This window comes from Sus scrofa, chromosome 10, assembly GCF_054392235.1.
Source record: "Sus scrofa isolate SSC_HxYL_T2T_F1_AM1 chromosome 10, Sscrofa_HxYL_maternal_Yorkshire_Landrace_v2.0, whole genome shotgun sequence".
Taxonomy (NCBI): Eukaryota; Metazoa; Chordata; class Mammalia; order Artiodactyla; family Suidae; genus Sus; species Sus scrofa.
Window position 1 is genome coordinate 61,742,380 of NC_139392.1, and position 12,032 is coordinate 61,754,411.

General features: G+C 34.4%; 1 protein-coding gene across 2 annotated transcripts in view; it reads left to right on the forward strand.

Moving 5' to 3' along the window:
* LOC110255677 (uncharacterized) overlaps positions 1-12,032 on the forward strand; it is a 1,749,062-nt gene that overhangs the window by 441,856 nt on the left and 1,295,174 nt on the right. The gene's annotated exons all lie outside the window — the stretch shown is intronic.

Genomic DNA, 12,032 nt, shown 5'->3' on the forward strand with positions numbered 1-12,032 from the left:
AATTTAAAGCAATAAAACAGTGAAAACATAATTTCTAACTAAAATAAAACTCAATTACCCACATAAAAAAGGTTGGCATGTAACGATTCCTTGGCAAGTGAAAAAAAAGGGGGGGGACTTCATATTTTCTAAGGAAGTGTGCATCTTTTATCTTTGGTTTGCACTTTCACCTCCACCCTGTTTGTTTGGATAGGATATATCAAGGATATAATGATCTTTCTGGAACTTGCTTTGATGTTAACCCTGCAAACAGAAAGGATAGTGTAGGTTTCTATGTAAACATGTCAAAGATGGCCTAGAAGTTAATTTATAATGTTCTATTACTTACATCATATTATAATATTCTTATAATAGTTAAGATATCAACATTGATGTGGACTCACTCTTCCCATTTTGTAATTGGTGGATGCAGTTTATAAAGGTTATGTGCTTAAAAATCATAATAAGAAAAATCTATGATGGATTTATATGCAAGCCCAGAATTTCCAGTTTCAAATCCAGTATTCTGCCCTCCGCCTCAGTCATGTTTAACTTTACAGGTTAGAGGCAGTAGGAATTCTGCTGTTTCAGATAACATCAATAAAATATTTTTTGTAGTCGTTTTTGTTTGTTTGTTTGTCTTTTTGCCATTTCTTGGGCCACTTCCGCAGCATATGGAGGTTCCCAGGCTAGGGGTCCAATCGGAGCTGTAGCAGTCGGCCTACACCAGAGCCACAGCAAAGCAGGATCTGAGCCGCATCTGCGACCTACACCACAGCTCACGGCAATGCCGTTAACCCACTGAGCAAGGCTAGGGATTGAACCCACAACGTCATGGTTCCTAGTCGGATTCGTTAACCACTGAGCCATGACGGGAACTCCTGTACTCTTGATTATGTTTAAGATAAGAGACTTTAGTCTACATTCATATTTTTAATGAAAATATTCTATTTGAGTATTAATTTATTTTTATTTAAATATCATTCCTAAGGATTCTTCTTCTTCTTCTTTTTTTTTTTTTTTTTTTTTTTTTTTTTTTTGCTTTTTAGGGCTGCACCTGCAGCATATGAAAGTTCCCAGGCTAGGGGTCAAATCAGAGCTACATCTGCTGGCCTATGCCACAGCTACAGCAATGCTAAATCTGCAACCTACACCATAGCTCTCAGATCACCACCAGATCCTTAACCCACTGAAGTTAAGCCAGGGATTGAACCTGCATCCTCATTCATACTAGTTGGGTTTGTTACCACTGATCCACAATGGGAACTCCCTAAGAATTCTAAAGAGAAAATTAAAGACTTTATGTGCAGAATGCAATCTACTTTCGTTTTGACAACTCATTAGTTTACATATGCAAAATAAGTCTACCTTTTGGTATATATAATTAAGATGAAATGCTAGGATAGCATTGACTGCTTAATTAAAACAATTATGATAGGGAGTTCCTATAATGACTCAGCAGTAAGGAATCCAACTTGTATCCATGAGGATGCAGGTTTGGTCCCTGGCCTTGCTCAGTGGGTTGGGGATCCAGCATTGCCATGAGTTTTGGTGTTGGTGGCAGATGCAGCTTGGATCCTGCATTGCTATGGCTGCAGTGTAGGCTGGCACCTGCAGCTCCAATTTGACCCTAGCCAGGGAACTTACATATGCCAAAGGTGCAGCCCTTAAAAAAAAAAAAAAAAAAAAAAAAAAAAACCACAAAAGAACAAACAAACAACAACAAAAAATTAGAATAGTAATGGATCATGCCACCCCTTAAAATGTGAGAGCAGAATACATCACAGGCTATGATATAGTAAATAGTCACTGAGTTCAAAACACTTCCCACATTATAAAACATAAAGCAGTTTTGAGTTCTTTAAAGTTTTCATTCTTAACATTGCAGGTATATTTAGGAGGAAATAAAAACCCTAGAGCTTACCTTCTTTTCAAGACTTGGTACACATTTTATAGAAGGGCTTTCACATGCTGTGACCTATTATTCAAAACAATGAAGTCCCACATAGAAAGCATTTCTTTGACTGGGGTATCCTTTAATGTACCTGTCTTAGGAAACTTTGGTGGTAGTAGGTAGCTTAGCTGAGGGTTGCTTCTGTTTCTCTCTTTCCATTAGAAAGCCCCAGGAGTTTGTCACTCTCAAGTCAGTGCACACTAGCCTCCAGCAATTCATTAAGAGCATTTCCATTTAAATATTGCTAGCAGTTTATGACTCTATAGACTTCTTTAATAACCAGATCGCAACTGTAATTCTGGATTTCTTTGTCGCTCCAGATTTCAGGGCAGTGGCTTGCCCTGTGACCTCAGTCACCTGAAGAGTCCAGGAAAAGTCATGGATTTTCAGTGACATTTTTCTCTTCCTTTTCTTACTGTAGGAATAGGAGTAAGGACTTCTAAGTTCTTTATGTAAATGTTGGAGCTGAAACTAGAAGCTGTGTTGAAATGTTGCTTCTCAAAAAGTTATACTAACTTAAAAATTACAGTGTATTAACTTGTAAGAATAATAACGGTTACCACTTGAGAATTTATTTTGGATAAGGCATTGTACTAGGAACTTACATGTCTTTTTTGATAGAAACAACAAGCGTAGTGCTTGAAGATATGTAGTTTGGAGCTACACTGCCTAGGCTCATGAATCCAGGCTTTATCACATACTATGGGACCTTGGGGAAGTTATTTCACTTTTCTGTGCCTTAATTGAACCGTTTGTTCGTGAGGTTAATAATAAAATCTACCTCATAGAGTTTCTATGACAATTTAATGAAGTAATGCAGAAGCAGAGCTTGGTACATTATGAATGCCTTGCGCTTGCTATTTTTATCTTATTTAATCCTACAATAATCCTCCAAAATAAACATTCTTTTTATAGAGGGGAACAAAGCCACAGATGGTTTAAGTAACTTGACTAAGAGCTTTTAACTAGCCAGGCCAGATTCCTAGATCAAACCTGTGATTGGGAAATAATACTCCATCCAAATTTTCATAATTGGCCACATAATTTTAATAATACAATGCTCCTGGTCTATAGAAATGGTTTAATTTGATTTAGAAATTAATTTTTATGTATGTGTAATCCAGATATTACAGATAAATTATATATATAATGTGTATATATAATCCATATAAAAATTTACAAATATTTTTATATTTTATAAATATAAAACATGAAATATATATTATGAAATATATATATATATAATTAATCTGTATAGCTAATGGCACAGCCTAATATGTGTAAGTTTTGATTGGTAAAAATATGCTTTCAAGTAAAAAAAAAATCTAGAAAACTCCTACAGAGTCCCAACACTTTTCCTTACATGGCTAAATATTCATTTTCACTCATCAAATGGGTGGGGCCATTCATCAAATACTGAAATGATGTTTTGAACTAGTAAGATCGTGCAGGGCTTATAGAGCGCCAAGCATTTTGAAGTCCCTCCATGCCCATTCAATTCTCCAGGGAACCAAAACAATTATTGTCTTCATCTGCTTTATCTCTTTTACTTTAGAATTTCCCTTACCATTGTTTTAATTTTCTATTTGGGTGAGACCAGTACCTGTGTTTCAAATCTGACGGGTGTCTTAAAAACAAACAAACAAATAAACAAACAAACAAAAAAAAACATCTTGTACTGGCACTGGGAGTACTAGATAGCTACCAACATGAAAAACAGGTTGTTCGAATAATCAATATTTACAGCATAAGAAATTCCCAGCTTCTACCAGCCTTTGTCGTTATTGTCATGAGATGCCTATTAACCAAGCTTTGTGCTTGCTGGTAGATTTTAGAAGTTATTCTGCTGTCCTTAATCTAACAGAAACCTAAAAGTATGGTCTTCATTTTCAGGCAAACAGTTACACCACAGTAAGAATGAATAAAATTGCCAAACTCTTCTGAGAGGGATTCCTACTTGGTGATTATTTAAAACCCATAAATCCAGATTTATATTGCCTTTTATGCAGTTCTTGAACTCACCAACTTCCTTAGGCTGTTAGGTATTGTATTAACCTTCTTAGATATCAGCACCCCAGTTCCCTGAACTTTGGTAAAATATTAATATATGAACAGGTCTTTTATTCCAATGGATATTCAGACCTCCTTCCTAAGTATTCAGTTCATCAGAATTTGGCACCCCAATTTATTACTGTTTCAGTCTGTTTGATAATAATTGAAGGAGACTTAGACTTTAAATGGTTTTGATTTCCTGCTTCTTTTCCTTCTGGAAAGCATCACTTTCATTCAAAAGGCAAATATTTAAAAAAAAAAAAAACTAGTTTAAGTAATAACGAGATACTGTAGAGTATACATAGAGAGGGACGCACATGCTTTCAGGTGTGTATGTACCACATGGGATGTTTTGACTGAGAGGAGGGATGAGGCTTTTATTTTCTTGGTGTGTCAAGTTAGGTGCCATCCTTCTCTCAGTTAATCTGTCTAAATCAGGAATTTTGTCAAAGCCAATGTGTCCCACAAGGCAGCACATTTTCCCTATGTATACATTTGAATTCATTAATTTCTATAGTGTAACTTAGAATTCCTCTAGTGAATAAAGGGACTTAAATACATATCTAATAAAAAGGAACAAAAGTACCTACTATTGACAAAGGCAGGTGGTCACTGTGGATGGAGTTGATGGATGGCTTATTAAAGATAAGCTTGAACCCAGAATGTTATAAAGGAAGGAGAAGTCATGAGAGTGATACAGATTCAGAATTAAGACTTACTTTAACTGAAGTATAATTACAATATTGTATTAGTTTCAGGTGTACAACATAGTGATTCAATGTTTTTATACACTATGACATGACTTCCATGTTAAGTCTAGTTACCATGTCACCATACAAAGTTTTTACAGTATTATTGACTATATTCTATATACTGAACATTACATCCTATGACTTATTTATTTCATAACTATAAGTCTGTTCCTCTTAGTCCCCTTTGCCTATTTTTCCCATCTCCCTACCCCTCCCCTCTGGCAACCAACAGTTTGTTCTCTGTATCAGTGGGTCTGTTTCTGTTTTGTTAGGTTTCATCATCTGTCTTGTTTTTTAGATTCCATATTTAAGTGCAATATTACAGTATCTGTCTTTATCTCTTTCTTATCTAGCAAACTATATTCTAGGTCCATCCATGCTGTCACATATGGCAAGATTTTTTTTTATTGTTATTTCCCACAACACACTTTTTTTTCCTCCACTGTAAAGCATGGGGACCCAGTTACACATACATGTATACATAATTTTTTCTCCCATTGTCATGCTCTGTTGTAAGTATCTAGACATAGTTCTCAGTGCTATACAGCAGGATCTCACAGTTAATCCATTCCAAAAGCAATAGTTTGCATCTGTTAACCCCAAGCTCCCAGTCCCACCCTCTCCCTGCCCCCAGGCAAGATTTCATTCATTTTTATGGATGAGTAATATTCCACTATAAATACATTTCTTTACCCATTTCTCTATTTTCTATATTTTATTTTTAATGATTTTTATTTTTTCATTATAGTTGGTTTACAGTGGTCTGTCAATTTCTACTCTACTGCTAAGTGACCCAGTCACACATGTATGTGTGTGTGTGTGTGTGTGTGTGTATTCTTTTTCTCACATTATCCTCCATCATGTTCCATCATAAGTGACTAGGTATAGTTCCCTGTACTATACAGCAGAATCTCATTTCTTATCCACTCCAAATGCAATAGTTTGCATCTATTAACCCCAGACTCCCAGTCCATCCAACTCCCTCCCCCTCCCCCTTGGCAACCACAAGTGTGTTCTCCAAGTCTATGAGTTTCTTTTCTGTGGAAAGGTTCATATGTACCATATGTTAAATTCCAGGTATAAGTGATATATGGTATTTGTCTTTCTCTTTCTTACTTCTTTTCAGCAAGTGGTGCTGGGAAAACTGGACAGCTGCATGTAAGTCAATGAAACTAGAACAAACCCTCACACTATGCAGAAAAATAAACTCAAAATGGCTTAAAGACTTAAATTTAAGACAAGACACCATCAAACTCCTAGAAGAAAAAGCAGACAAAACATTCTCTGACATCAACTGTACAAATGTTTTCTTAGGTCAGTCTCCCAAGGCAACAGAAAAAAAGGCAAAAATAAACCAGTGGGACCTTATCAAACTGACAAGCTTTTGCACAGCGAAGGACACCATAAAAAACAAAAAGACAGCCTACTGAGTGGGAGAAAATAGCTTCAAGCGATGCAACTGACAAGGACTTAATCTCTAAAATATACAAACAACTTATACAACTTAACAGCAAAAACAAACAACAGAAAAATCAATCCAGTTGAAAAATGGGCAAAAGACCTGAATAGACATTTCTCCAAAGAAGATATACAGATAGCCAACAGGCCCGTTTATCCATTGATGGATGCTTAGATAGCTTCCATATTTTGGTTATTGTAAATAATGTTGCAATAAACTCTAGGGTGCATAAAGCTAAGGTAAACAAATGAGACTACATCAAACTAAAAAGTATTTGAGCAGCAAAGGCAGCCATCAAAAAAAGAAAAGACAAACTACATGGGGGCAATGTATGAAAACGATAGACCAGCATACCTCATTTTACTGTACTCCACAGATAGTCTGTTTTTTACAAATTGTGGCAACCCTGTGTGGATCTATCAGCATAAAGATCTATTAGCATCTTTTTTCTAAAAGCATTTGCTTACGTCATGCCTCAGTGTTACATTTTGATAACTCTCACAACATTTCAAACATTTTTGTTATTATTATATTAGTTTTGGTGATCTGTAATCATTGATCTTTGATGTTACTTCTATGACTCACTGAAAGTTCAGATAATGAATAGCATTTTTTAGCAAGAAAGAATTTTTAAGTTATGTACATTGTTGTTTTAGATATAATACCATCAAACACTTAAGAGACCAAAGCAGAGTATAAACATAACTTTTGTATGCACTGAAAAAATAAAAAATTCATGTGACTCACTTTATTGCTAATTTGCTTTTCCGTAGTGGTCTAGAACCCAGCCCTCAATATCTCCAATGTATTCCTCTATCTGATAAAGAACTGATATCAAAAATATATGAAGAAATCATATAGTTAAATATCAAAATATATAAAAGTCCACTGAAAAATGAGCAGAGGATCTGAATATCCTAAGATAGAAAAATGGTTAACAGGTACTTGAAAAGTTGCTCAACATCACTTATCATCAGAGAAATGCAAATCAAAATTACAATGAAATATCACCTAATATCAGTCAGAATAACTTATCAAAATGATAAGATATAACAAGTGTTGGTGAGGATATGAAAAAAAGAAGCTTCATGCACTGCTGGTGGGAATGTCAGTTGCTACAACCTCTATAGATAACAGTATGGAGTTTCTTCAAAAATTAAAATTAGAACTACCATTTAGCAATTCCACTTCTGAGTGTTTATCTGAAGAAAACGAAAACCCTAATTCTAAAAGGTATATGTACCCCAGTGTTCACTGCAGCATTAGGACTTAACCACAAAGGTTTTTCTTTTGGTTCTTGTCATTGTTACCAAAAAAAAAAAAAAAAAGAAAGAAAAGAAAAAAAAAAAAGACTATAGCAGTGTCTAGAGCCCATTCTGAACTGGTTGACTTGAGAGTGTGTGTGTGTGTCTTTGTGTGTATTAAAAGAATAATGATGGAGTGGGCTTTTTTGTATTTCAACTGATGGTGATGACGGCTACAAATTTTCCTCAGTGACATTTATTTGGAGTCAATTCATTGTTATTAACTCTGTTGAGCACTTGAAAGCATCATTTTGATTTTTTTCAAAGAACATGAAAATGTTTTTTTCAGAAAAATATATATTGTGGCATAATCAACCAGGAGAGAAGCCTGAAACCATTGAAAACAGATTTTAATGAAGAGTATATCCCTGAGGTTTAACCCTGAGGTTAAGAAACCAATTGAATCCAGTTGTGTACTGGCAATATTTGAAACTATAATCAAAAAGCCATGACAAGGGAAAAATGAGTTGAGTATTACAGATGTCACATTTATCTTTGCTCTTGCTGACTGCTAGCAACTTAGAAAACCCACTGGGTGTGTTTTCATATATAAGTTCACTGACACCACTGCCATGCAGGCAGTGACAACTGGACAATTTATTCTTTCTTCACTGGTGTTGAAAGCAATTCTTTTTTCTAGAGGAGATTATAATTCACAGAAAGCCATATCGATCATCTACAGTCTTGGATATCGTTGTCAAAGTATCAGTTCTCACATCAACCAAACTTGAATTTAAATCTACATTCAGTTCAGCAACATTGGATATGTTCTCAGCCTTCCTGATACGGTTGTTGTTGTTGTTGTTGTTTTAATCTACATACAAAGAATATAGTGGGATAAAAATTTCTAGAATGCAAGGGGATAGCGAGGACTGAAGATGAGCAAATTGTGGTGCAATGAGTTGAATTTGTTTCTATTTAAACTACTTGCCTCTCTCTTCTTTTGAACCTTATTCCCAAGGGTATTGTCCTGGCTTCACATTAGTTTCATAATATAGACTGTTGGATTTTTCAGATTTACACATTGAAAAAGAGCTCCAGGATGATTTGATTGTTTCTTTGTTTGTGAAAAGAGATAAATCCTTTTTTTTTTTTTTATTTTTAACTGTGCCCATGGCGTGTGGAAGTTCCTGGGTCAGGGTCGAATACATGCCACAGCAACAACTCAAGCCACTGCAGTAATAACACCTTATCCTCAGCCTAACCCATTGCACCATAATGGAACTCTGAGGTAAATCTTTTTATTCTAGAGTTTTTCTGGCATTCCATAAAAGTCCTGTTAGCATTAACTCCACACAAAATTGTGGTAATTTATACATCATTTAAGTCCTACTTAATTTTCTGCTATATTATGGAGAAAATGTTGGACCTGACTTTATCCATCATCAGATAAGCTGGCCAGAATTTCCAAGTCATCTAATGTTAAGAGGCATGAAATACAAATTTAACAAAAAGTCATACAATTGGTATAAGTAACTAGGGTTAAAAAATAGAATCAATTGTGACATTTCATCTCATAATCAGCATACGAAACAACACATTAACTGATGAATTACTTTGATTTACCATATTTAATGGGGTAATTTTTCATAAAGATGATAGCTGTGAAGAAAAGTAATAGGATTATGAGTAATGAACTTTTTGGCTTTCTTTTTCCTTGCTCACTGAGGTTGATTCCTCAGATGTAGAAACTTTGGTGATACATATTTTTTGCACATTATATTAATCTTTATTTACTCCATTAGAATTTATAAATACTAGCTTAATACAAAGTAAACCTGCTAGATACTGGTTGAAAGTATAATAGAAAGATAATAAGAAAAGTTAGGTAGATATTAGTTAGCTATATGAAAGTGATATGAACATGAAAGTGGCCAATTTTGGACTGAGGATGGACTGATGAATTTTATAAATTTTAAACTTGCAGAATCATATAACGGAATCATGACATATAAATGTAACTAGATTTAGCCACATATATGTTAAAAACGGAGGCATAACTGAGATAGTAGTTTATTTTTGTCATACCTAAAATATTGTTGATCAAGGACTGCTATTATAGCCTTCAATATCATCAGAGGATAAAGCTTTTATCTTTCTGTTCCTTGACTGTAAATTATACATAACTTCAATTCTCAAAATTTTTGTATCAAAAGGGCACCAAAACAAGGCCCATAAGCCAAACCCTCTCTCTCCCAAATTTTGTATATAGAGTTGTTTTGTAGCACAGCCACTTCCATTTATTATTTGTTGTCTAAGGATGCTTTCCTAATACAATGCCAGGATTGCAAAGTTCAGCAGAGACTAGTTCTACAAAGCCAAATGTTCATTATCTGGTGGTTTATAAAAAATAGTTTTGCTGTATCCTGATCTAAGGTAGTGCTATCTATTAGAGAGAGTATAATGTGAGCCACACATGTAATTTAAATTTCCTAGAAGCCACTTTAAAAAGTTAAAAATAGGAGTTCCCGTCGTGGCGCAGTGGTTAACGAATCCGACTAGGAACCATGAGATTGCGGGTTTGGTCCCTGCGCTTCCTCAGTGGGTTAACGATCCAGCGTTGCCGTGAGCTGTGGTGTAGGTTGCAGACACGGCTCGGATCCCGCGTTGCTGTGACTCTGGATTAGGCCGGAGACTATAGCTCCGATTGGACCCCTAGCCTGGGAACCTCCATATGCCGCGGGAGCGGCCCAAGAAATAGCAAAAAGACAAAAAAAAAAATAAAATAAAAATAAAATAAAATAAGTTAAAAATAAACAAGCAGAATAAATTTTAGTAATGTAATTCATTTAATCCTTCACATCAAAAATTATCATTTAACTATATAATACATTTAGAAAATAAGATATTTCACTTTTTTCTAAGTCTTTGAAATTTTTGAGTATATACTGCTTACACTTCAAGTACTCAGTGGCCATATGAATCATGTGGCTAATAACATATTGACAGAACAGGAGAGAGATATCCACATGAGTACATCTATATCCTTTGTTTCTTCATAAGAAGAAGTAAGTGAAGAAGTCTTGAGAAGATCAAACAAATAGGATAAATATAAAGCAACTGACAATATTATATGTACAAGGATACACTTATATTAATGTTTACACTAAAGGTACACAATTTAAATATCTCAGTTAAGAGGAAGAAGTTGTTCAATAGATAAAACCCAAGAAAAAGATATACACTGCCAAAAAGAAAACTATTTTAAAGATAAACACACCCAATAGGTTAAAAGTAGAATAATAATAATAAAAAGGAATACTATGCTAATGCAAATCAAAGAAGTCTGGGGTGATTACATTACCGACAGTCAAAACAGAATTCCTTGCAAAAATTTTACCAAGTGTGAAGAGGTTTATTTAATATGAGTCATAAGTTAATTCATCATAGGAACATGATAATTATAAATGCTTTGCCATCTTATAATAATTTTTACTTCATGACATGATACCTAACAACCACAGAATATGAATTATTTTAAAGTATGGAAAAGTAAATTTACCAAGATGGACCTTTCTGGATCATAAAGCAAACTGAAATAAAATTCCATGAAACCAAATCACAGAAAGCATGTTTTAAGACCATTTGGTGATAATTAGAAATGAATGACAGAAAAAAATTTTTAAAAATTATCAAGTATTTGAAAACTAAATAGTAGACTTTTAAACTGATAGGTCAGAAAAGCAATCAAAATAATGACTAGAAAATATATCTAGCTTAGTGAAAATACAAATACTACATACAAAAATATGAGGGATACAGATAGAGCATTAAATTGAATAAAATTTATAGCATTGGATGGCTATAATGTAAAAGGAAAGGAGGTCAAACTGATTTTATTCAATTTAAAAGTTATAAAATGTAAAATTATGCCTTAAGTAATCAGTAGAGGGTAAATTATAGATGATAATATGGAAATACAAAACAGAAAAATAATAAAATCAATGAAACCAAAAGTGTATTCTTCTAGACAAGAATTTAAATTGATAAACCTATAATTAAGTTAACCAGGAAAAATAGAGAAGAAACATGTTACTAACATAAGAAATGAGAGAGATAAAAATCCTGCAAATTCCGTTACTATTGAAAATATATTAATGGAATATTGTCAATATGTTTATGCCAACAAATTTGACAAGTTTTATAAAATGGCCAAATTCTTCAAAAATGACAAACTGAAAACTCACTAAAGAATAGATTACCTGATGGGAGTTCCTGTCGTGGCTTAGGGGTACCAAACCTGACTAGTATCCATGAGGATGCAGGTTAAATCCCTGGCCTTGCTCAGTGGGTTGAGGATCCAGTGTTGCCGTGAGCTGTGGTGTAGGTTGCAGATGTAGCTTGGATCTTGCATTGCTGTGGCTCTGGTGCAGGCTGGCAGCTGCAGCTCCAATTAGACCCCTAGCCTGGGAACTTCTTATGCTGCAGGTGCATCCCTAAAAGCAAACAAAGAAAAAAAATAGTTCAGCTGAATAAGTATCTCTATATTAATCGTTGAAAAGATAGGTCCAGGTCCAGATGGCTTCACTGGT